Here is a 27,149-nt window from a genome sequence, read left to right as displayed (position 1 = left end):
AGCTTAAAGCAATCCCCATGCATTGAGTACAACAATTCTCCAGGGTGCAGGTTTGGTTCTTCCAGTCTGGATCAGCCTTAGCTAAACTCAGTTGGGTTCATCCCCACATCTGTGGCCATTTTGCAGGTCAACTGGGGCTGGCTGACATATGGAAGCTTGGTCTGGAAATCATGAAAACCATGTCTCCACATGGTCAACCATTCTCCAGTAGGATGTTGGTCTTACTCAATAGTAACCAAGGGGTTCAGGGTCCACAGAAGGGCAAACCTTGGCGCCCGAGAGTGTGGGAAGGCACTACCAAGGGGGACAGCAGCAGAAGGGGAGTTTCTTGAGCCATTTTTGCAAGTGTTAGACCCTATAGAAACCATAAGTTAAGAAACTTCCAACTCCTAGTGAGTGCAAAACCCAGCACAGAGTTGTCCTCCTCCATATACCACTTGCAAATCTGGGGACTGGTAAGGAGTTTGCTCCAGAAAAACCTGTGCTCAGCTTTTCTCCAGCTGTTCACAGAGATCCCACTCAAGCCCTCCAATCCTTGCTTCTCTGTGTGGCCTGACTTGACCACAGCAGCTTAGGCAGCCGGCCCATATGGCTGTGTCTCTACAACACCAGACTCTGCCAGTACCATATGCTGTCTGGGAAAAGCCATTGCTCACTCAGTCATCATTGGCTGAGAATGGGCAGAGACATCTGCTGGGGCTGGAACCTGTCATGGTCCAGACAAGTACCAGGACCCGGTGTACCTCCAGGCCCCAGGAGCTGAAACAACTGAACTAATGACAGGTCTCCTGGCTCTCCTGTCGTCTCTCTTCTGGATCCTGGTTCTGTCGCTGGTTCCAAAAGCAACCAGTGTTCTGTGTCTCCCAAAGTCTCAGGACTTAGCTAGAGTCCCAGTAGATTGGAATCCATCTGATCTTTCTCCCTTAGAGGAATACAATGGGGACTACGTCACCCTGTCTGTCTCCCTCAGAGTTAGGTTACCCCAGTGGGATTGACTCTTACCTACAGCTAAGCATGGAATTTGAGGGTCATGCCAAATTGTATGCAAGAGGCTGAGGGTCAAGCCTGCAGTGGCATGCCTGTATGAGGCAGCAATCAATACTGAGAGAACACTCATTATATACCCCAGTCCCAAACATTGAACCCTGTGACATCTGTATTATCAGTGTTATTGTTGTTATTAATTATTCTTTTAAGGAATCCATGGGAGCCTCTTATGCTAGTTCAGATAAGGGTAGGTGGAGAGATAATGCTGAAGGTCTATCTGTGTGTCTCACTCCAGGGCTCACACCCTTGGTTTTGGCACCAATTCATTAAAGATAGGGAGGATGAGATAGCCATCAGAAGTATGACCACTTGGGTTCTGACTGCAAATTCAATGTTATGTCATGCTGCTCAGACAACCCCACATCCAGGCTCTGCTTTCTGGGTGGCTAAGCAGTTGGAATGGTTGCCTCTGGAATCCCCACGAATCCACCATGTGTTTTGGTACCTTGTAGATCACCTCTAGAGATTCCACATACCTAATGTCCTGCAGGAAGGACAGCTGATGTAGTGAGCTCTCGTGTCTTTGAACCTGTAATGGAGTCCCGTGGGAAAGCAATTAAGCCCTGTTGTGGACTGTGTCCTTGAAAGGGCAAAGACAGATGGTGGAGGGGGTGGGGAGTTCAAGGCCCTCTGCTGGGTTTTCCGTCCTGTTGAGAAGCCACCCCAGGGGCCTGACATTGTGGACACGTGGCCCAAGCAATCTGGCCCCATTTTACATGAGATTAGCTGCATCTAAGGTGTGATGTGGGAAGGAGAGTGCCCTGGAGCTGATGAGCTTGGACCACGGCAGCATTAATGTGGCTGCACACCCAGCAGGCACTGCCATCCATCAGTCTGTCGGCCTTCTGGGGGCTGCTGTGGTGAAAATTAATGTGAAAGTAGCAACTCCACCACTGAATTCTTCCTCCAAGTCGGTTGGTATCTGAAGTCTTCCCCTGAACTCCTGGAGAGGGTAAGGCAGCCCATTCAGCCTCCTACCATAAAAGCATGGGGATTTTCCATGGTTATGAACCTCAGACAAGGCTCAGGGGCCATTGGCCTGGGAAGATACCCCTAATTTGTCAACTAGGGACTGAGTGAACCATAGTGAGAAAGAATATGAAGCCTCTAGTGGCCCACAAAGCTCTGTGAGGCATGGAGTCCAGCCTGTGGGAATGTTTAAGGACTCTCTGCTAAGGTATGTATTAGAGAGCAATCAAATGACTTCAGAATCACGTGTGTTTGCTAAGTATCTTATCTTGGTTTGTCTTTTCTTCAATAGTGCTATGGGGGAAAATAATTTGGTTCTGCAAAGTATAGATGATAATTGTCAATTCTGCCTGCCCAGCATCCATTCCCTCTTTAACTAGTACTGGCCCTGGGATTTTTTTTTTTGCTTTTGTTTTTGTTTTTCTGCTGTGGAACATCTTCTGTGTTTTGTGGTCCTGGTTAAGGAATTCATCCAATCTCTCTGCTAAAGGTGAACCTTTAGCCTGGGCTGGCCAGTGAGGAAGTTCCTTGTCTGTTAGTTATGGGGTCTCAAACCTAGCTAGTCTTAAATTCCCTAACATTTGGAGTAGGAATGCTGGTAGAAATAAATTGTTTCTCCTCTGAGATCTCAAGCTGCAAATATTATGTAACAAAAGTGTGGATGGACATCTCTGCCAAACACACCAAAGAATCAGTCTTTAAAGTAAAGGCACTACACCGAGTTCAGCAGAACCAGCCAGGCATGGTGGCACAGGCCTGTGATGCCAGCATTCAAGAGGCAAATGCACTAGGTGGACTTCTACTTCCCTCCTCCTTCTGAGTGGTGCTAATACAGACTACAGGACCTTATTCCTGTTAAGCAGGTGAGAGGCGTGCTCAGAGACAGGCTGGTTATGCCCCCTGGCTGGCTGGTTTGGACACGGATATCCTGTTGGAAGAAGACATGGTAGAATCCACGTTCAAACAGCAAGTTATCACAAGTTCAAAAGCAATTTGGGCTACATGTGAGTCCAAGACCAGTCAGAGCAACTTAGTGAGAATTTATCTCAAAATGAAGTGGGGCTGGCTTTTTCTCATCTTCTGCTTTCCACTCCCTCCATTCACCAGTCACTCCATTCTCTAGAAAAGGCATCAGAATTTGCATGTGGACATTGTGGCTGCTGTGCTGGAATTGTAAGATTTTTTTTTTTTGGTTTTTCGAGACAGGGTTTCTCTGTGTAGCTTTGCGCCTGTCCTGGAACTCACTTGGTAGCCCAGGCTGGCCTCGAACTCACAGAGATCCGCCTGGCTCTGCCTCCCGAGTGCTGGGATTAAAGGCGTGCGCCACCACCGCCCGGCGAATTGTAAGATTTAAAGGAAGCCGACGGAGAGAAGCCAGAGCCTGCAGGGTGTTGGTGGGATTATGTTACGTTATTGGTTCATTGACAAATTCAATGGAGTGTTTTGTTGTTGTTGTTGTTTTGGCCTTATGGGCATGGTCTTCTCTGAAGATATGGGACCCCTTAAAAACTGTAGAGCAAGGGTTGCATCCTCTCTCTTGGGCTGATAGGAGCGAGTGGTGGAGAAGCGTGGCTTGCAGTTTGGTTTCATCACCCTTGGGCAGAATGGCAGCACAGCAGTGACTGAATCAGCATCCGCATCTCAGCTCCGTTCTGTGTCATGAGTGTACCTTAATTCCTTAATAAACCTTACTTGGCCCACTTCAGGATTAGGAACAAAGGAATGAACATAAAAATATGTGATGTCTATAACAAAGTCCTATCTTTCTTGGCAAAATTGGACACAGAGGTTTCCAGTGGCTTTGGGAAACAAGAGATACTTCGTATCATAAAAACAAAAACAAAAACTTTTTTTCCCAGTTTGCCTGGAAAGATGCCTCATCGAGAAAAATGTCTCCCATGAAAGCATGAGAACCTGAGTTCAGATCCCCCAGAATCCACATAAAAAGCCAGGTTGGCAGTTCATGCCTGTAACCCCAGTGCTGAGGAAGTGGAGGATCCACAGGGCTTTCTGACCAACCAGTCCAGCTGAGTTGGCAAGCTCCAGGTTAAGTGAGAGACCCTGTGTATTAGTCAGGGTTCTGTAAGAAACAGAACTGATGGAATGAAATGTATGATTTATTAGAGTTGTTTGTAGGCTGTGGTCCAAGTCCATCAGTGGTTGTGTTCTGATGGAGACCAAGGCCAATGGCCTGGTGGTTGTTGAGTTCACGAGACTGAATGTCTCAGCGGTCCTGACCTGGTGCTGGAGTTTCAGGGGTGCCCTAGAAAGCCACCAGTCTTCAGTCTGTGTTGGAACCCCAAAGAAGCAGGCTCTAATACAAGCAAAGGAATGACTCAGTGGCAGGACAGATGAACTTGCCAGCCAGAGTGAGGGCAAGCAGGCAAAAGGCAGACGCCTCCTTCTTCCTTGTCTTTTTTATGTGGGCTGCCATTCGAATATGTGGCCCAGATTTAGGGTAGGTCTTCTCACCTCAAATGACCCAATCAATAAAATCCTTCACAGGCTTGTCCAGTTGCTGGGGTTTTATTTGATTTCAGATTTAATCAAGTTGAAAACCAAGATTAGCCGTCATACTCGGTCTCAGTAGATGCTAAGGACCGGTAGGAAGAGAGTCAAAGGACAAATGTGACAGGAAAGAGGAAAAGAGGCTGGGGGTTAGGATACATGGGTGATGGGGCTGGGAAAGACGAGGGAGAGGAAGGATGTACTAAAACCAACTGTTTAAAGTGTCGCAGTGATGTTTATAATTTTTACGCTAATTCAAAAATAAAGCTAAGTATTTAATAAGTGTATGCTAATTCAAATATAAAGCTAAGTATTTAATAAATAAGATAGAGAAGTGGCTGAAGAAGATAGTTGACAGCCACCTCAGGCCTCCACACATGTACAATAAGAGGAAATGGAGGAAGGGAAGAAAGAGAGAGAGAAGGAGGGGGAGGACGGGAGGGAAGGGAAGAGAGGGAGAGGGAGGAAATGGATGCCAGCCGTTCTCAGCCCCGTCCGTCTGCAAGCTCTCTAGGAGCCAGCACTATGAGTCTCCTGCTTGTTCGTCCTCCAGCATCTCTTCCGCTCTCTGGCACTTTATTAGTCATTAATACACATCAGCCAAAGAAAAAATAAGTCAATACGGCGTCACAGACATGCACTGCCGGCTGGCAGCCGGTAAGATGCGGCGACAGAAACACGTTTCACTGGAACATTATCGTGTGTTTTGTAGCCCTTGGTGTTTTGTTTTGTTTTGTTTTTTAAGAAGAACATTTTAAAACCGAGAAATTTCACATGGGAAAAATATTTTTGTTTCTAATTTCATATTAAAAAACAGCATATGTGGGGATTTCCAAGGAGTTCCTTTGGGATCAATGAGGGAGGTGAACTTAGCTGCACTGAGATCCTCCGACCACAGCAATATCCCGGATGTCCATATGCTCCGTTTGGGGGAAATCCAGATCTCCTTACAGTAACGTTACAAACTTTAAACAGACTCTAGCTCCAGAGCACACTGACCAGTCCCACCTCTGACAGTCACAGGACAGAAAGTGACAGCTGAGAAACTCAGACTCTCACTAGCCAGGCTGTGCCTGCAAATGGTGCCCAGCAACTCAACCTGAAAGTCTAAGGGCCTCAAGAGAAGGCCAGAGAATTGGAGAGGCCAAGAAAGTGAAAGAAATGTTCTGCAGAAGCTGAAGGAGTAGGAACTGTTTTGCCAGGACAGGCATTAGCTGAGGTGGAAGCATTTGAAAAGCTACCATGTGGAAGAGAAACTGAGTCTGCACTGTGTAGGATGGATTGAAGTTTGGGGAATCACAGACAGCGCTATCTAAACAAATGAAATATGCCTAGACAGCACTCCAGTGGGGCAGCAAGATGGCTCGGCAGGTAAAGGGGATTGCCACCAAGTCTGACCACCTGAGCTTGGTCCCATGTGGTGGGAGGAGAGAAGTGACTCCTGCGGGTTGTCCTCTGACCTCCAAGTGCATTCCTTGGCATGCAAGAATCCACACACTGCACCCCTCCCACATGCATGTACCCCTCCCACACATGAGAAATAAATAAATGCAACTGTAGCTTGAGTTTTCCTGCCTGGCCCACAGTCAGGACAAATCTCTCTCACCTGCCAGTCCCACAGCCACTCAGACCCGACCAAGTAAACACAGAGACTTATATTGGTTACAAACTGTATGGCCGTGTCAGGCTTCTTGCTAACTGTTCTTACAGCTTAAATTAATCCATTTCCATTAACCTATATCTTGCCACATGGCTCGTGGCTTACCGGCATCTTCACATGCTGTTTTTCATCATGGCGGCTGGCAGTGTCTCTCTGACTCAGCCTTCCACTTCCCAGCTCTATTCTCCTCCTTGTCCCGCCTATACTTCCTGCCTGGCCACTGGCCAATCAGTGATTTATTTATTGACCAATCAGCAACACATTTGACATACAGACCATCCCACAGCACTTCCCCTTTTCTTTTCTTAAAAAGGAAGGTTTTAACCTTTACACATCTCCAAAGTCAGCTTGGTATATTTGGGAATTTGGGCATAGCTTCTCTTACTACTTCCTGCTGGAGGGGAGCGCTGTATCTTATGGGGACACAAAGAATATTTTAGGATTATGGAGTAGTCCATGAGGGTGTATCGTCTGAGCCAGTTGCCTTGAAACAGTTCTGGATGTTGGATCATCTGGGCCATGGTGTCATCGGAGACCTTTCAGGTGGTCTTGGCTGGTCAAACCTGATGTATCTTAATCTGGAACAAATCCATAGCCTCTGGCTTTCTGTGGAAACAAAAGCAGAGCCTCCTTTCCAAAGCAACAAATCCTTACATCCAAATTTTGAAGTCAAGGTACCTTTAAAATATACATTTTGGCATAACTCAACAGCTTTTGCAATCAAATGTTTTTCTTCAGTTACGAATATCAAAGAGAACATAATCCAGATTCTCTGTGTGGTAGCCATCTTTACGTGGCTTATTTTTTTATATTAGCTTGAGCCTATTGCTTTGAACTGTAGCCTGGCGCTGCTGGCTCTGCCCACTTCAGCTTCCCAACATGGCGGTGATACGTTTTCCGCCAGCTCTGGGAGCCATCAACGCTCAGAAATAGTGGGTCTATGCTTTTATCAAAGTAGCGTGTAGCCCAGAAACCTCTTTTTTTTTTTTTTTGTTTTGTACTAGCAAAGGCTAAATCCACCATGCAGCTTAATGTGCCACTTGCAGAGGCCTCATTCCCGCCATACAGCGGCAGGTCGAGAACGCACGCTAGGAACCCACCAGTAGCTCAAACTGGCAGCTGCCGCTCATTTGAGAGAGACAATTTGGAACTGTTTTTAGCTTCGTTTTAGAACCTTTTCTCAGGTTTTAGGTGGAGACTCTTGCCACCACGTTGGACGCCATTTGTAGATGTAACCAACGGTCTTATTAAATAAGAAACACAGAGAAGATTCAGAGAAGAAAGCCAAGAGGTCAGAGCTAAGAGCCTCACCCTTCCTGATTCAGGGATCCTCTTCAGCCAAGAGAGCTCTCCGAAAAGGGGCCTACTTCCTGTGTGTATGTCTTTATATACTCTAGCTGTTCTGCCTTCTCATTGGTTGTAAACCCGAACATGTGACTGCCTCGTCACTGTCTGAATGTACCTTCCTCCAGGTCCTTAAAGGCGTGTGCCACCGCCGCCACACACTTGCTATGGCTCTAATAGCTCTGACCCCCAGACAACTTTATTTATTAACATACAATTAAAATCACATTTCAGTACAAGTAAAATACCACCACATGCAACAGAAAAAAAATTTAAAGAAAGACACTAGGAATAACAACTTAGATGAATTTGGAGTTGTGTTTGGGATTTTTGTTGTTGTTGTTTTGCTCAAGTGTGATTGAACTGTATCCGTATTCTCCTTCTACTGAGGCTAACGGTTAATTACAGCCCTCCTTACTTCCTAATTCTAAACTTAAAATTAAGGAAAAAATATAGATGCAGTGAGAAATTAAAATGTAATTTGTTTGTATTTGTGGTCAGGCTAGACTGAATCATGATATTGAACACGAGCCCATGGTGATGCTGAGCCCTGCCTTTGCAGAAAGTTGGGGCACCCACCCAGCCAATCACAGGGGGACTTCAGACTGTCTTTTATATCTAATGAAAGAATGTCAGAGAGTGACTTCCAGACTTGCTCTAGAAACCAGGACAGGTCCTGCCAAAGGATCCATAATTTACCTGTGATGGGCAAGTCACAGAGATGGAGGGTGGGGGAGAAAACAGAGATCAGTCAAGTAGCAGAGATACCCTGGGCTCCAATCCCACCCTGTTAGCTCTGACATCTAACACTGACACAATGCTTATTCTAAGTCAGGGATTGTTCTAAAAGCTTCACATCGCTGTAGTCATTTCATCAGTCCTCTGAAGTGGTGCTATCAGTACCTCCATTTTATAGACAAGAGACTCAAGGAATAGGGGCCTTCAGCAGCTTGCTAAGAGCACACTGGAATCCCTATACCCTGTTGTCACAGGACTGTGTGGTAGAAGGATGCTCATGCCATGGATCACCCTGGGTCCTGGGGAGTCAAATTCCAGTGCAGGCGCTTCAGAGATGGGCTGCTGGGTTTGATCCTCTACTTCATCACATTTAAGTTAGGTAACCTCAGGCAATTTCCTTAAGATCAGTTCTTCCATCTGCAAAATGGAGGAAAAAAATATATTTACTGTCTTGTCTATCCCCTTTGAAGCTAGGCAGGTTCTGATTCCATCTAGACGGCTACTCAAACATCACTCCTTGTGGCCAGATAAGTCCCTCCCACAACCATTGCACTGTTTACTTTTAGACGACACAACATGCTGCTGCCACAACAAACCACTGTACAAACAGAGCAAAGGCTCCCTCAGGGATGGACTGGCTCCCCCACCTACACTTCCTCCAACACAGGAGGACAATGCAGACACTAATTGGACCCATAGTTTTTGAAGATAGGTTGAAAGGAGTCAAGAAGACCCCCTGGAAGAACAGAATGTTTGAACTTGGGGCTACTGCTCTCAAATCTCACTTCCTACCAGAGTGGCTCAGCATGTGTCCCCGTGAGGCTTTTTTGTCCTCGTTTATTTTTTTAATACCAGAAATGCCCCCTCTACCAGGGAGAAAATGGGCTCCCTTCCCCGATAAACACTTCAATGAAGATCTCCCTACGGAACTAGGTTGAAGTCAGGCATATTTTACCTGGTTAATTGTCATCCTTGGTTGCCCAAAGTCTGGGAACCACAGATTTCAATTGACCTGGCTAGCTCTGCTTTCAAACTCTCTGAGAGTGTACACATCAGGAATCAATATTTGGGGGCTAGAAAGATGTTCGATTAGTGAAGTGCTTGCTGCTCAAGCAGGAGGTCCTGGGTTTGAATCCCCAGCACCAACATAAAAGACAAGAGTGACATCACATGCCTGTAATCCCAACACTGAGGAGATGGAGAGAGAGGATCCCTGGGGCTTGCTGGCCATCCTAGCTAGGCAGTGAGCTCCAAATTCAGTCTTACAAAAATAAAGTGAGCAGTATTGTGGAAGACATCCAGTGTCAATCTCTGGCCTCTATACATGTGCACGTGAGTTCACACACATCAAGAAATCAGTCTGGTGTGATGGTGCATGCCTGTAATCCCAGTACTTACTTGGGAGGAAGAAGCAGAAAGACTGTAAGTTCAGGGACAACTTGGCTGCATAACAAGACCCTGTCTCAAGAGGAACATGTGCAAGGTGCGTGTGGGGGGGGGGGGTAAAGGGAGAAGGAGTGGGGAGGAACAGGAGGGGGAGAGGGAGAGAGAGAGAGAGAGAGAGACAGAGACAGAGACAGAGACAGAGACAGAGACAGAGAATGCATGGGGGTAGCCTTCCTTTACCAGCACCCTGTGATGAGCAGACTCCCTGGCATCCCAAGACTGATGGCTGAATGTGCATTGCTTTCAGGGGGTGCATTGCTTTCAGGGGTGCAGTTAACACTAGGATTTTCCTCTAAGCAAAGTGGTCCTGTGGGCTCATTTGCTTCTCCCTCAAACTCCTCTCCAGACAGCCACGAATTCTGCTTTATAGCTCCAGTTAGCTGTACAATTAAACTCAAAGCAACCCGTTTATGAATATGAGATGCCAAGTTTCCTTGCAAAACATAGCGAAGTAACAGATGCTTTCTTGCAGTAAACAAATTGATATACAGCTTGGTGTTTCTCTTCTTGGTACTCGCAGCAGAAAGTCTTCCCAGGAAGTACAACTTAGGGATGAGGTGCTGTAAGGTGAGGGTGTGCCTAGGTCACTCCACTGCACACAGAGCCTGGATGACCCACTTCTGAAGCTGTGCCTTGTCCCAAAACCCAGTGAAAGAGTTCTCATAGGAGGCCAAGGGCCACTGTCCAACTTGTGCAGAAGAGACGAATGTGTCACTTCCGAGCATGCCCAGCCATAGGGGAGACAGTCTGGAAAACTCCATGGACACTTAATTTGGTCTCCAGTTTTCCTTGGTTGCATCTGGGTAGAAGAAAATCCACATAACTTTAAATAGTGGACCCACAGAAAGTGTTTTTCTTTTACTTTTTGCCGTGCAGGGGACCAAACTCAGGGCCCAACACATGTTAGGCAAGCACACGAGCACCGAGCCACATCACAGCACACAAAAAGCAGCCTCTGCTTCATAGAGTTGAAAATCAATCACACCGGCTGAAGGACCTTCAGAGGGAGGCATTTAACCCACTCTCCTTTGCCGGTTTTTACTGGACAATTACACTGCAGCATGGATCTCATTTTGGAACAATGAGCCCTGATTCACCCAGCCCCTGGTGTTCTTGAGAGGTGTGTGTGTGTGTGTGTGTGTGTGTGTGTGTGTGTGTGTGTGTGTGTGTGTGTGTACCTGGTCACCTCATACTTTTATTATTCCATGTGCACCTTTAAAATCATTTATTTCGCCTTAAATATTTGGGACCGTTCTTGGAAGCCCTTTAACAGGCAACCTTGCTCCATAAATCTGTCACTAGCCAATGTCATAATCTATTCAAATTGATACAACAAAACGCCACAAACTGGGTGAGTTGTGGACAGACATGCATTGCTCACAGTAGGAGTCAAGTCTAAGATCAGAGTGTCACCTTCCAGCCCATAGACAGGTTTTCCCCCTGGTCCTCACATGGTGCAAGAGACAAGGGGACTCTGGGAAGACCCTGTAAAGACACTAGTCCAGTTCACAAGGACTCTGACCTTGTGACTTAATCACCTCCCTGTCCCCACCTCCACTTGTCACAGATTCACTTTAGCATCCGTGCTTTTCAGTAACACAGACTTTCAATACTCAGCACAACCCAATCTACACGTGTATATGCATGAACCTGTAGCAGGCCTCTGTGCTCTGCTCAAAGCTGCCTCAGTCGTCAGCCCGACACGAAGGCTGTCACTTGATAGTAGTGTGCCTGGCCAAAGTTCTGGGACGTTCATATCTCTAGAAACTGCCTTCAACAGATAACAAGCAAGGGCTCATGGAGAGCCACTCCAGACTTCTTGGTTGGGGCAGCTCTCACTCATGTTCTGTGCTATCTCTTGACCCTCACTTCTCCCAGGGGTCACACAGCTTTGATTGGCTTCCTTTCTGTCCACACCCTCTGCTGTTTTCTAAGATCACCCTCCAAATAAGAGTATTGCATGAAAATCCTTTCGCAGAATCTGCTTTTTGGAGGAGGGGCAGGGGTGCACACCTAGACTCCAAGTCCATTCCTGGTCTTCGGTCTCTCGGTCAATACTGATGTTCAGCTCCCTTACACTCATGTCTCTCACGAGGGCTGCCCGCCATCTCATCAACATAGAGCTAATTGTCGAGAGCTTCTAGCTTGACTGCAGCATCAGATACCATTGACGTTTTTGGTGTGTACTGGAAAATACACCCTCCTTTCCACTTCACAGTGTCAGGATACACACTTAACTAAGTACTATTGGCTTCATGCACACAGCCTTGCACTCTCTGGAGTCAAGTTAGGTGCCTGCTGTCCTTGTACCTTGAATGCACCTCCATTTTTAGCATTTCTCCCTCCTCTGCAGCCATGTGTCTTCTCTGTTAGATTCCAGGCTCTTTAATTAAGGCTTTAAAAAAACCAGTTGCAGAGCCAAGGTCAGGGTACAGCACACACTCTGGAGAGAACCAGTTGACAACTTTGTACAATAGTCATTGCATCGTGAAAATCAATACCAACCCACCTTCCTCTGGGTGCTGGCTACACAAGTCTGTGTCTAACTGAAAAGACAGAAACAAAAATGTGGATGTATACAGACCCAAATCTTTGTAAAAATTCTTGGAATTAAACAAAGGAGTAAGCTCTGAGAACAACAGAACCTTCTGACTCAAGAATTTTGGTGACAAATGTACAATCAAAACCAACTTGGTTGCCATGACAATAAGTGGAGCGGGAGGCAGTGCAGGGTATCATTCCATCATCCATGTGCGGGGCACTGTGCTGACACCGCCTGTGCATGTTATTTAAATCCCACAAAAGCTTGCAGAGCATATAGTCCTTGATTCAACTCATGAACACGGGAACAGAGAGAGCTTGAGACTTGCTGAGTACTCTGATACTTCAAGTGATATATCAAGTGATGGAGACTAGATTACAACTCGGATCTGTTTTCCACTGGGGTTATGCATAAACACATCCCACTGGGGTTTTTTTGCCACAATTAGGAGGTGAGATGGAACTTGAGAATTTGGAAAATAGTGGATTTTTGACAAAAATGCAGTGCTTGTTCTTAAGGCTGACTGAAGCCCTCAGCAGTTGAACAGTAAATACCTTCATTCATTCCAAGGGTCTGGATACCAGGAGGAAGATTCCAGGCTTCTTGCAGGTCCATCTTGCACAACCAGAAGAGAAGCTAATATCCCCCCTCTGACATCCTTGTTAATCAGAAATTACTTCCATACAAGGTCTTAGGGTTCAATAAGATCTACTGACATTTATATAACAGCCTTGGGAAAAAACGTGGACCTCTGTGATTCCATCTAAGGTAACTACACCAGGTGTGGAAGTTCTAAAGACAATTCCTTCCTAAAAGAACATTCATTTATTTGTTTTCCATGAAACTCATTGAAATGTTTTTTACTTTAATAAAACAATACTTTGTAACATTTTTTCACATTTTCTGTTTCAGATTATCTAATAAAGCAGTTATTTATATTCTTAACTCAAAAGACAATGTAGACATCCTTTGATCTTTTTCTGGTTATTAAAGTGTTTCTTAAGGAAATCTCAGTACAGGGCCAGGAAGATGGCTCGGTGAGTAAAGTGTTTGCTGGACAAGCATGGAGACCTGAGTTCAGATCCAGACTCCCACATAGAAGCTGGAAGTGGTGGCACATTCCCCTAACCCAGGGTGGGACTGGACACAGGCAGATCCTGTCCTCACTGACCAACCAATCTCACTGAAATGGAGAGCTCCAGACACATGAGAGATCTGGTGGAGAAGTTATTGAGAAAGACAGCCTCATGTCAACCTGTAGCCTCCACATATACACCTGTGTGAGCAAGAGCACCTGTGAACACATGTGCATGCACACATACACAAGCACATACATACATACATGCACACATAAATGCACACACATACAGGGGCACACACATATGCGTGCACACACATACACAGGAGACAACCTCATCCATAACAGAAAGATCTCAGCTACATGCATCTTTCTGCAACCTCTTTCTATATCCTTCTCTCATGGTCTTCATGAGGACATTTTTCAAATATCGTTCAGATCTCCTAACGCAAAAGCATGGGTATCTTTGTTTTTGTTTTGCTTTAGCAGTAGCAGGGGTAAAATTGTTTCCGTCTCTCTGTCTATGTCTATTGGGCTCTGTCTGTCTGTCTGCCCCCCCTCCCACATGTGTGTGAGAGAGAGAGACAGAGACAGAGACAGAGGGAGACCTGCATGCCAAGCAAGTGTTCTATGACCGAGCTACAGCTGTAGTTAGAAGTTTTCCTGTATCCTGGCTGGCCGGTGGTCGGAACAAATCTCTCCCACTCACATTCCCCAAGTAAGCACACAGAGGCTTATATTAATTATAACTTCTTGGCCATTAGCTCAAGCTTATTACTGACTAGCTCTTATGTTTAAATTCAGCCTATTTCTGTTAAGCTTTATGTTGCCACATGTTCCATGCCATTACATGCTGCTCCCTGGATGGCAGGCTGGTGTCTCCTGACTTTGCCTTCCTCTTCCCAGAATTCTCCTCATCCGCTTACCCTACCTATGCTTCTTGCCTGGCTACTGGCCAATCAGAATTTTATTTATCAATCAATCAGAGCAACATATATTCACAGCATACAGAATGACATTCTATGAGCTGGGGCCCACAAGGCCACAGGCAAGTGGCTTTTTTGTGAATTCCTACCCCAAGGTTGGACGCCACACAACCCTATCCCTCTTTTGATTTTTGGCCTTGTGACTGTCACACTAAGTTGCCAACCATGTCTTGAGTTCACTCTGTAGCCCAGGCAGGACTTGAACTGGGGACCCTCCTGTCTCTCCATAGCCTTCCAACTGACCGGGATTACAGGGCAAACACCACCTGGCTCTGCTTGTCACCAGGTTTTTTAGGACCCTACAGTCCCTGTGTATTACACAAACTACCTCTCCTCATGTAACTCTCAACCTCCTTGCACCAATTATTACACACATCAAACTATTGCAACAATTCCATTTAATAGATAGGAAAGCTGGGGCTTTGCTGAGGTTAAATAACTGACATCTGATGACCTCTTGTCAGGATGTGAGCAAAGAGGACTGGAAGCTATGTCAGACATATCTCTGAATCTGTATAAAAATATGTGAAATATACTGTGTCTTCCTAATTTAAAGAGCCATCAAACTGACCCACTATATCAGAAATGCCCTCCAATGGGGCTAAGTAAAAGTTTTTAACTGTCCAATTCCCTGGCACTCGGTGTCTTGCCGGAGGCACTGTGATGTAGGAGAAATCACCTGTGTTTAACAGGCAAAGACCAGGGTTTGCTGACAAGTTCAGTTAATCCACACAGACATGGCTGATGAGGAGACTGGTTAATTAGTTGTGGAATTTTTAAAAACAAGCAGATGTGCCATGTGAAACGCATTTTACTTCCTGAGCCCAGGGGAAGCATGGAGATGCTCCTCACTGTGTATACGCTGGTGTCTTGATGGAGCATTCAGCTGTGTGTTTTGCAATGCAGGGATCCTGGCTTTATTCCAGCGTGGATAATTGCATTCTGCTTGGGTTCTTCCTCCAGTCCCAGGCAGGTACAATGTTGTTGATAGTAACTACAGCTTACAGGAGCCCACTAAGCACAGACACATATGGGACATTTCCACATACCGTTCCCAATCCTTTCCACCGCTCTGTAGAGTCGCTTTTATTTAATCCTCTTTGATAGGGAGATGGAGGCTTGGGGGTGAAATGCCTTGCAGAGACTCCACAATGTTAAGTAGCAAGACAGAGACTCAAACTTTCAATTTCCACAGTCAATTTGGGGAAAAGGTACTTGAGGAAAAAAGTTGAAGGTACAAACAAGATGTAAGGTGTATTACAAAGATGAAATTACAAAGTGTTGATTTTAAATTAAATTGAATTTTAATCTAACTAGTTTAAATTTAAGTATAAAATCAAAATTACAAGGGATTTAACTTGTGTTTCTTGTCTCTCATGAATTTGAATACTGCGCCAGTTTTAGATCTTTGGGGAATTATGTTTCAGGATGAGAAATGAGTTTCCTTACAATCCTGAACTTCCAATTTCCCTTTCCAGAGGCTCATCTGAACCTCTCCTTGTACTTCATCTAATATATTTTAGGTGTCTACACCTTATTTTCTCCTTGAAGTTGCTGTTATAACTTGTTTGGCAGAAATGTACTGTAGCTCTGTTTTTATTTAGAATTTATAAGTTGCGTTGGGAGTGAAGAAGTGAGAATTTTATATGAATATCAGACAAGGAGCAGCATGTTCTATAGTGAAGGGGAGAATGTGAGACTAGACTATCATGAAGCAAATTAGGTTCTTCTTTGGATATCCAAATACACATGGGGATTGTGTATAAAATATTTTCTAAATCATTTTTAAATTTACTAAACATCAGCCTTTTCCCCCATCTGAAACATCTGCTAAGTGTAGTTTATAATCATAGCATAGCATTTCCTTAAACTAATTATAACAGGATTGTATACATTTAGATTATCTTTATTATTTTGCCACTTACATATGCAAAGTGGCCTTGAACACCTTTCCACAACTATCTCAATATTTTGACAGGATGCATTCCAGTGATGCCTTCCATAATATGCACATGTATTTGCAGCCCCAATGATTATGTAGGGCACACATTTCTGAGTACAATAAATAATTTTAACATTCTGATAGGTCAAAACATTATCTTATTTGGACTTATTTTGTATTATTTTGGTAGCTACTGAATTTGAATGCTTTACCAATTTTATAACATCTTTGAATAATTATGTGTTTTCTATTGAGTTTTTTTTAAAAAAATATTTTATTTTATGTGTATTTTGCCTGAGTGTATGTCTATGCATCCTGTGCATGCAGTGCCTGAGGAGGCCAGAAGAGGATATGGGAGGCCCTGGCCAGGAGTTAGTTGTGTGGGAGCTGGGAACCAAACCCAGGTCCTCTGCAAGAGCAGCCAGTACTCTTGCTGACTGAGTCATGTTTCTGGTTCTGGAGGTGATTTTCTCATCTACAAAGATGGTGCATGTCCGCATGTTAGCTGTGTGCCTGCTGTGTGCGGAGTGGAAGCTTGGCTTTTGCACGGTCCTTCCTCTTTCCACGTTTGTCCCTGTTGTTATTGTTGTTTTCTGTTGTAAGACTTTGGAAATTTTGTGGTCAGAACCAAAATTCCCCTTTTGCTTTTTTCTCACATAGTCAGGTTACGTCTTTCCCAGTTTGCAAGGACAGATGCACCCACTGGATTATTAATTGTTTATGTCATTGTCCTCTCTCTCTCTCTCTCTCTCTCTCTCTGTGTGTGTGTGTGTGTGTGTGTGTGTGTGTGTGTGGTGTGTGTGTGAGAGAGAGGAGAGAGGGAGAGGAGAGAGAGAGAAGAGAGAGGTGAGAGAGAGAGAGATATGTTGAGGAGGGGGTAACTAGTGGGAGTCAGTTCTCTCCTCCCACTATGTAGATTCTGGGAATTAGACTCGGGTCATCAGGCTTGGCTGCAAGCACCTTTACCCACTGATCCAGCTCACTGGGCCCATTGTTTCCTTCTGAACCACTGAATTATTTTGCTCCTTTTGACTTAACATTAGGATAAGCTGTGAATAAAGAAATCTCTAAGCCCACCACCTTGCAAATGATTATCTAATTGTTTACCAAAAGACCCCAATCACTCAGAACTTCTCAAATAATTAGAAACACTACCCTTGGGGCTGGGATGTAGCTCAGCAGTAGAGTACTTGCCTAGTATGCACAAAAAACCCCTTGGTTTTTATTCCTAACACTGCAAAAATAAAAATAAAAAAATAAAAGGAGGAGGAGAAGAAGAGGAGGAGGAGGGAGAGGAGGAGGAAAAGAAGAAGAAGAAAAGGAAACAAACAAAAGAAAAAAAGAAATTGACTATGCTAAGAAAGTGAGGAAAAGAAAGAGAAGAAGGAAAGAAAGGATTGTGAAGTCTGAGGCTGTTGTTGCCAGCTGGATGCGGTTCGGACCCGTTTTCATTCGCACTCCATCAAATCTGCTCCCAAGCCACAGCCACACTGTTTTAATTATGACAGCTTTCATACATGTATTCATATGGGATGTGGCAATTTCCTGCCTCTATCACTCTTACCTCCAATAAAATGAACTGGCTCTTTTCATTAATTTATTAATCCAATAGAAACTTTATAATTATTTTGTCAAATTCAATTTTTAAGTCCTTTTGGGATTTGGGTTGGAATTACACTTGACTTATAGATTCATTTCAGAAGAATTGATGTCTTACTAACATTACGAGTTCCCATCTCTCCATTTATTAAAGTTTTAATTGAGTTGTCCATAAATTATAGAGCAATATTAAATATTAATTGTGTTAGTGGGCATCTTTGTCTTGCCTAGCTTTAATGAGGCTCCTAGCCTGGAGGTGTGGAGAGCAGGCCGCTCAATGGAAATGCTGGCTTCTACTTTAGTACCTTAGATGGGTGGTTCTCTCTCTCTCTCTCTCTCTCTCTCTCTCTCTCACTTAATTTCCTAAGTGAAAAATAAGGTCCTAAAGTTAATAGTGACACATACCTGGTGTGTTGAGAGATTTAAATGTATCACCACATGTGAGGTGAGTGTGCACTATGCCTGCCATGAGCCTCCCAATAAATCTCAGCTCTCTTCCTGCTTTGGTGCTGATGGGTTAAGATGGATGCTCTGTTGTTGTTGTTGTTGTTGTTGAAGATGTGGCTTCCTGCCTTCTTAAGCTCATTTTTCTCACTTTGTAATGGATGCTGAATTTACTAAGTTCTAATCTGTGGAGATGTTAATTTTCTTTTGACCTATTTCCACACTGAGTTGTAACTCTGTATTCAATGGAATGATATTGAACTCAATGCAGCTTGGCAGCTTTTAAAACCGTGTTGTGCTTTGAGAGAAAGGACTTGATAGCTAGTCTGTTTTGAGGGGGGGGGTCTTCCTCTGTCACCCCAAGTAGATCCATCTGTCTGCTGCCAGCATCTGTGCCCAAGCCACTCTACTCTGTGCCCAGTGCAACCGTGCCTGGCGGTTCTCATCTCCAGAGGACAAGCCGCCATGGTCTGTCCTGATAGGTGATCCCTGAGCTGCTGGGAGATTGTGTCAGAACCCATTTGCTGCTGGTGGTATAACTTAGTGGTCCATGCCTGGCAAGCATCAGGTACAGGGCAATCCCCAGCTCCACCAAACAAAAATGAATGAAGAATGTGACGGGAGGGGGGGATGAAGAGAGAAAGGAAGGAAGGAAGGAGGGAAGGAAGGAAGGAAGGAAGGAGAAAAGAATAACGTTTCATTATTGCCACTCCTTCTAAAGCCACTCAAGTGTCCAACCATCTACTTTTATCCATTTCTATGTATTCAGAGGGTTCTTTGAGGGGGACCCTATACTTGCCACCCCAACTAGAGATACCTGCCTGCCTGCCAGTGTCCTGGCTCCTTGTCTCAACCCACTCTTCTCTGTGCTCAGTGCCATGGAGCCTGGAGGGCCTGGTCACCATTGGCAAAGGATAAGCTCCCCTTTCCTCATATTTGAATCCTGCACAGGACCTTTAAAACACACAGCCTGGCTGCTGTCGACCTTAGTCATCCCCATTGCTCAGCAGAGGAGCCCCCCGCCGCTCCTGTCTGAGCCCATCCCTGTGCCTCAGGCCACCCTCCTCCCCAGCCCTTCCCTGCCTCTGGTACCCACTACTCTACTCTCTGCCTCCATAAGATCTGCTGGTTTTTAGCTTCACATGTAAATGAGAGCACATGGCATTTGTTAGAAGAATAATTTAGACAGTGGAAGCTAAAAGCATTACTTATCGGCTTCGGTACAGTTTAACCCTAATTATTGTCCTTTTATGCACAGCTTCTGCAGTCTCAAGCTCTGTCACCCTGTCACTTGGGCAGTTGTTCTGTGTAGGGGACTCTTTGGAGGGCAGGATGTGATGTTTTCCCGAGCTGTTGAGTGTTTTACAAGGTCTTTCTCTTGCTCTCATAAGCAAACTGACGAAATAATAAATATTAGGAGCCATTTTTTTCTGCAAACTTCTACAAATGGTAATCTGCGTTTTGTTTCTTTGTTGATGTTTTTCCTAGCATTTCGTGCAGCTAAGATGTCCTTATCCAGCTTGACTTTGTAGAAACGTTTCTTTTACACATGCCAAATGCCTATATGCTAGCAAAACACTTGCTTCCTACCTGTCATTTAAGATGTTTGAAACGATGTGTTTCTATAGGATAGATAATGGGTGGGTGGATGGGTGAGTGGGTGCTTAAATTCGTGGCTGTGTGGTTTATCTCATTAGGAGTAAGTAGCCTTTCAGTCTACCCATGCAGTCATCTCATCATCCTGGAAATGTCTGCTTAATGAAATCTGCCCTGATACTTCTAGCCAATTTGCTTTAGGCCTCTCTTTCAAGTCTACCTACAAACTATGCATTGCTGCAGCAGCTCTGCCTCCAGTACCAACATCCTTCTGCTCAGTTCTCTCGTGGACCCTGACACTTGAATTGAAATAGCTTCAAGTTTGTTCTGTTTTTACTCTGCATCACTAGCACCACTTCTGATGGCTGTCGATATGCAGCGCTCCTAAACTTTTAGGTTCTCTATAGTGGTGTCTTACCTCATCTGCCTGGGGTGTGGTGTGTGTGTGTGTGTGTGTGTGTGTGTGTGTGTGTGTGTGTGTTCAGGAGCATACCATGTCCACCGGCATAACACATGTGTGGAAGTCAGGACAACCTAAGATGTGGGTCCTCACCGTCCAGCATTGTCTGAGACAGAGTCTTATTGTCCACCATTTTGTATGCAAGTTAGCTGGTCCTCCTGGACATTCTGGCTATGGTCCTGTCTACCTCCATCTCACCACAGGAGAGCTGGGATTACAGACACACTCCACCATGTCTGGCTTTCCCATGGGTTCCTGGATGCTTGCACAGCACACTTTCCCCACTGGATCATCTCCCCAGCCCACCCTGCATTTTCTGACCCTCTCGTGTTTTTTCAAGCTGATTCTGCATCTAAGATGTGCTCATCACCTGACTTTCGGTCCCTTCAGGGTTTCTCTGAGCACTTCATTCACTCATTACATGTTTTCTCCTTTTCCCTTTTCACATGTTGTAATGAAACTTTTTTTTGTCCTGTATTACCTCCACCAAACCTGTAGCTTCACAAGGGCAAGCCCTGTGTCTATTTTATTTATAGCCATGACCTCGGAGCTGGCTGGCAGACAGTAGGTGTTCAGTGAATGACTATTGAATGAATATTATGATATGTCCTCATTACAGTGTTCTGGCAATTTCCTAGAATATGCTAAAATAAACACTTAACTGAAAATAAAAAAGGTCCGCCTCATCCCTGAATCAGTTGTGTGCTGCAGACCATATACAAACATACTTTGGGAAATCCTTTGTAAAGATCTTCAGCAGGTCTCTATCTTTAAGGAGCCCATGTCACTTTGATTTAGGTCCCAATTCCTTCCCGTCCTATTCACTTGACAAGCAAAGTATTTGGCGGCTATGATTCATGCCCATCTTGCTTGCCTGTGCTGAGATTGGCTCCGTGACAAGGATTAAAGAAACACAGAGACAGGCAGAAACCATCTCCTGTGATGGGGCTTAGTGGGGGGACTCACAGAGGAGAAAAGCAATATATAAACAGATATGCAAAGTCATTGCATGCCTGTGCTTACAGCTATGAGAGAAAGAAACTGTGGGACTAGAAAGTCATGTTGGAAAGTGGTGATATTTGATCTGAGGATGAGAAAGGGTAAGCCATGGAAAGAGCTAGGGTTAACTATCCTGGACAGAAAGAATATTAAAGCCTTAGGATTAGACAAGACAGAGGATTTGAGAGAGGAGGCTAACTGAGTTTACTGGGTTTCCTGAATGCCTTCTAGAACTTAAAAAAAAAAAAAAAAAAAAAGCAATGTGGAGTTGTTCAACACCAAAAACTAGCCAAGAATCCACAGTTGCACAATTTAGGCAAGTCTTAATTCTGACCAAAAACAAAAAAAAAAAAAAAACAAAAAACAAAAAACCACATTGGGGACCCCATAGCCATATGTGCAGTTTCAGTAGCATCAGACCATGGACTATATGGAGGAAGTTGACCATGCTCAGTGGGCTCAGTAGCAATAACTACTTCTCCTTGCTCCCTGAATGATTAGGAAGCCAACTCCTGATACTCTTTGCAACCATGAAGCTTAATGCAGGAGTTGATGTGTCTACAACTTTTGAGAGGCAAGACACAACAAGAACTTATCAGCAGTCAAGTTTGCCCAAGGTACTTGGGGACTTGCCTGTGTCTGCTCCATCAGCTGTAGCAGAATCACTCCCCACTAGGGGGCACTGTTGTGCTGCAGGAAGTGGGGCCAGCTTGTGGAACTCATCCCTGCAAATCCATCCATATCTCTGGGGACCCTGGTGTATGAGGTTGTAAAGCTTGGTGATATATTATATATAATATTGCAAGTGCCCGGGGAATTCTTGGGGACTGACTCATTCTCATTCAGTGGATCTGAGCACACACTGTAGGAGGTGAGGGGAGCTGTGTGGATATCGAAGGTAGAAGCATGCTCAGACTAAGGAGACTGGCATCCAAAGCCACTGGGCTGGTCCCCTCCATTTTCACCTGACCCCATGGTTTCCATTTTCTCTGGAGTATGAGCCAAAGCTCACCAGCAAAGGGCAGGCTTTGGTGATCTGAAGAGCGTGAGAAAGGGCTAAAGTCACGTTTGCATGGAGGTGGAGGGGAGAGTCATTTGGCCAAAGGAGCATGGTAGACTAGCCATGTGTGCTAATGTCCTTCAGGTCGGCAGCCAGGAGTCTGTGATGGAAGCCACCTGCTGACTAAGGTGTTTTCTGACACAAGTCTTTTAAATGGGGAAAGGAGGAGGGCAGCCAGCTTCAGGCCCCCACTGCTGCTTGCAAAACTACGTGGTGCTTGTCCCCTTCAGGTCTTTACAGATGATCTGCCGTTCTGTAGGAAGTGAAGGGGAGGAGCCGCCAAGCTGTGAAAGGAGGGGAGAAAGCATCTCTGGGAGTTGGTCCGTTTACTGTTTCGGACTGACTCATGGCAACCACAAAGGGGATAACAAACCCTCTCAGCGCCCCGTGGAAGCCATTACGATCCTGTTTCCTGGCTGCTGATGTCAGTGACGAGGGAGTCCCGTACAAGAGTAAGCTGCATCAGGATGAATTTGAGTAGGTCGGCCCTAGCTAGAGAACTGACAGCAGTGAAGCTCTGGTTTGTAAGAAGAGCTCAGACAGCTCTGAGCTGGCTGTGATGAAGGTCAAAGATAAGAGGTTACCAGCTGGATCTGCTTATAGTTCCGACATGGGTGTCACTTGACAACAGGCGGTTGATGGGCCGTTCATCGAGACATTTGGAGAGCAATGCAAAGTCCTGGGAAAATGCATGTGAAATAGGCATGGAGACCAGGAGCATGCATTCCCAAAGCCAAGAAGAAAAACATTTTAGGGAGGAAGGAGTGAGTAGACATTCCAGATGCCATAGAAAGGTTAAAACAAAACAAAATAAAATAAAAAAAACAGGACCAAAGTTGGAATTAAGGGCTGAGATTGTGTCGTAGTTGGTGCAATGCTTGCCTGGTTTGATCCCCAGCATCGCACAAATGGAATGTGGTGACACATGCCTGTAATCCCAGCACTCAGGAGGTGGAGCCATGAGGATCAGAAAATCAAGGTCATTCCTGACTATGTAATGAGTTTGAGCAGCAGGGTTACGGGCCCTGTGTAAAAACAAAACCCACAAACAAACGAGCACGCACACTAGAATTGGAACTTAGGGGTGGGCTCAGAGAGAGACATGTGGGAAGGAGATGGCAGGGAAATCAGAGGCTGAGGAATAAGACTAACAGGAGGAAGTGGAAGCATTAGACTCTAGTTCAAGATCCTTGGCTAGAAAGACCAGCAGACATAGGGGACTGCAGGAGGAGAGGGAGCCGGCACCAGTCTCCCCAAAAAGACTTGAATCCAAGGAGCGAAATCAAATAGAAAACGGGAAGCCCATTGAAGGCCAGATGCGGTGCTTTATGATTAACACAGGCTCTCACCTGCTTACCTCACTGCTTAGACCTTGGGACAGGTGAAGAAGTCTGAGCCATCTACCTGTTGCTGGTGAGGAAGCTAGTGGATATGTCACAGACCCAGAAAACAGAACTGCTCTGGCTTAAATCCTACCTGTTGTGTTTAGTAATCCTGATCACGCACAACTCCCTTACCTGACATCAGTTACTCCACTGCACTGACTACAATAAGCGTTCGTAAATACATACCTTGCATCAGTATCACCAGGGCTGCCTTGACACCCCGTTACTCCAACAGCAAGGGCCGGCAAGTCAGCTTCCCAGTGGAGCAGGATAGAAATGCAGGCTCTTGACCCCTTCCTGACACCTACTGAATTTGTGTATTGGTGAGTCCTCACCGGGATTTGACTGGCTTAACCCGGGGAGAAGCTCAGAGAGGAGAGGAAAAGAGGAAAGATGTGCAGTTACCTCCAGCTAGTGGCCCCAGGCTCAGCCACAGATGGAGCCTGAGGAATTGAGGTCCAGTTGCCAGGAAACTTCTCAGGGCTGCTCATGCAGTTGCAAAAACACTCAACACCCACGGTCCCCCAGCCTCCTATCAGGGCCAGCGTCTAGAGAAAAGATGCCTGCCATGTCCTTGCCACCCACTCACACTTCAGCCACTTCAAACGTTCTTCCTTCCCTCGATCTGCAATGCAGGCATCCGTCTTCCTAAATAATATCAATGGAGGCTTTTAAAAATAGCTTTTCATAAGCTAGGGTTTCTTGATGACAAAGAGCACGTGCTCATTTGTCAAGAAGAGAAGAAGCAAGTCCGTACGCACAGAAAGCTAAAGGTGAAAATAAATTCCCATTGTACACCACCATCCACTGCACACCTCCCAAGGTCATTCTCTGAATGTAAGCACTGCTAACAATGTCCTGTGCATCACTTTAGAAGAGTCACACACATATGCACGCCAGCATATGTATGTAGATTTTGGACGCAAATAGGGTCACATCAACCTGACTGCAACTTGCCTTTTCCACTTAATAATACACCCTGGACTCTCTTCCATGTCTGTCTTTAAATAGATCTGTCTTGCTTTTAGCAGCCGCTTTATAATCTAGTGCACAGTCTTGTTATAGTTTATTTAAACCACATCCTACTAATGGCCACCTGGCTTTGTTCCTAGTCTTTCTCTTTTATACACGACATGTGGGAGTTAGGTTCCTGCCTGCTGCTATAATAATAATTAAATAAGCAAACAAAATGCTTGTCCCTGGCTCAGAGTAGCTCAGAGAGGGCATTTCCTAGTCATAGGATGACCGCTGTCCCTCTTATTTGTTGAACTGGTCCCATTCTAGGGTCTTCTGCCTCAGAAAAGACAGGGAAGAGGATAGTCCCACTGTATTAGCACCTTGGCCTGGAAGCAATATGTCGCATTTCCACTCACTCTTCCTGTCAAGACCTAGCCATGGTCCCCACTTGGGTGTGGTAAGGAGAAAGGTAGTCCTTGTGGAACTGTGGGAACAGTGCAAATAAGGTCACAGAAGGGAGGAGGTCCCAAGGAGGGAAGAGGGGGAATCTCTGTTGGATGCCTCTCCATCTCTGCCACAATCACTGCAGTGAACACCCCCATCTCCCACACGCCTTTACACATTTGTGCAGATAGGTTTACCGAAGGGCAATGGCTGTGTTCAGTGCAATGGCTGTGTGCACTTTCGATGTTCCAGGGAACGTCTCACTGCTCTCCTCAAAGTGCATTTATTTGTGCTCCTGCCGTGTCAGGAAGGCTTCCGCTCTACACACCTTTGTTAAAATTACAATTGTCACACCGTTTATATAGCCTAAGGCTAGGGAGGTGACTCAGTGAGTGAAGAGCTGGCTAAGCAAATGCGGGGACCCGAGTTCAGACCCTCAGACCCATGCAAAGCCAGACACAGACACGGTAGCATGTGTCTGCAACCCCAGTACTCCTACTGGGCAAGATGGAAAACCGAGACAGGAGAGTCCAGGAGTAGGCCAGCTAGCCTGCCTGCTGTGCACGACAGTGACCAAGAGACCTCATCTCAAACAAGATGGAAGGGAGGACTGAGATTGTCCTCTGACTGCCACAAATACATTGGGACATGCATATGCTCCCCCATTCTCCCCAAACGATCCGTGTTGTAAGTGAATAACAGGATCTCATCGTGGTTTGAATTTGCATTCCTTTAAATGTGTGTGTTGAGAGAGAGCGGGATTGTTTTCACGCATTTATTTTTCCATCTGGGGCTTTGTCTGGAGGTTCCTTTCTCATGACCTGTGTCCCTTTCTTCTACTGCCTGTTTCTCCAGTGCTTGTTATTTGGGAGGAGTCAGGGAAAAGATATAAAATATATAAATGAAACAATGTGAAGCCATCCCTCTGTGTTCCCAGCTTACATGCTCTAAGACTTTTCCCATTTTGTTATTTTCCTTTTACTTGCCACTTTCCCATTGCAGAGACACGTTTTTCTAATGCGCGTTAACTTCTCCATGGTTTTTGTCTCATGCCTAGAAAGGCTGTCTTGGTGCCAAGATGAATTTTTCATGTTCTCACGTTTTCCTCCAGTGCTGAAGCTGCACTTGAATCCAGACTGCAACAGTGTTGCGCTGGTGATTTCCCTCAGTTCTTCGTGTCTGCTTACCACAGCCCCCAAACAGGAACGGGAAGAGCTGCTGCTGGGTGAGGTTACTGGAAAGTTGGAGCAAGATGATTCTGTCTCTGAGCTTAGGCGAGTTTTAGGCTGAGACGCACCAGGTGTGTGTCAGCTGCGGCTGGTTCCTCTCTGGGTTTGTGGTATATGACCCTATATATGGCTGATACCTGCTGCATATCTGTTCCTTATGGTGAGCAATTTTGTAAAAAAATAAATAAACAAATAGTCTCTTGAGTTCCAAAATTGAAGACTTTGAATGCATGGCTGGTCATTGAAGGAAACCACTGTCCCCTGTATGACTGTCACGTGGTGTGAACCCTCACAACAAAATTCAAGACTAATCCCACAGTGCTCAAGGTATGCCTTTATGAGAGACCTTTGAAAACTAAGAGTCACTGCAGAAGGAGCAGAGAGACTAGGTAATGTTGTCTTCTCTCAATAACTAGGAGGGACCTGTTCAGGGCTAGACCACCTGTGGTTTTTATCCCCAGGGAAAGATCCCTTACTTCCACACCTCCACCAATTTTCTTTCTTTAAAAAATAAAATTTTATTTGTTCTTTGAGAATTTCATACGATGTGTTTATCACAGTCACCCTTCCCCCAGCTCTTCCTAGATCCACCCCCTTCCTTCCCTTCCCACCCAACGTTGTGTCCTTTTGTTCCCTCTCAAGGCTAAGTTGTACCGCCCAAATGTTCTGGAGAGTGGTTGACTTCTCAGGGGCTGTTCTCTAAGAGAAAACTGTCT

The 27,149-nt window shown here is 45.3% G+C and overlaps 1 protein-coding gene across 2 annotated transcripts in view; it reads left to right on the top strand.

Annotated features, from left to right (window-relative positions):
* Hs3st2 (heparan sulfate-glucosamine 3-sulfotransferase 2) overlaps positions 1-27,149 on the top strand; it is a 108,434-nt gene that overhangs the window by 66,522 nt on the left and 14,763 nt on the right. Inside the window, exon 1 of one of the 2 annotated variants that reach the window (XM_052762879.1) lies at positions 26,410-26,429. The exons of the other annotated variant lie outside the window; for it this stretch is intronic. The gene's annotated coding sequence lies outside the window, so the exon portion shown is untranslated. Of the gene's footprint in view, positions 1-26,409; positions 26,430-27,149 lie in introns of those variants that run through there. 2 annotated transcript variants of the gene reach the window in all.

The sequence above is a fragment of the Peromyscus californicus genome, unplaced genomic scaffold, assembly GCF_007827085.1.
Source record: "Peromyscus californicus insignis strain IS unplaced genomic scaffold, ASM782708v3 Scaffold_4__1_contigs__length_199733344, whole genome shotgun sequence".
Classification (NCBI taxonomy): domain Eukaryota; kingdom Metazoa; phylum Chordata; class Mammalia; order Rodentia; family Cricetidae; genus Peromyscus; species Peromyscus californicus.
This window is presented reverse-complemented; position numbering and strand designations above follow the sequence as displayed.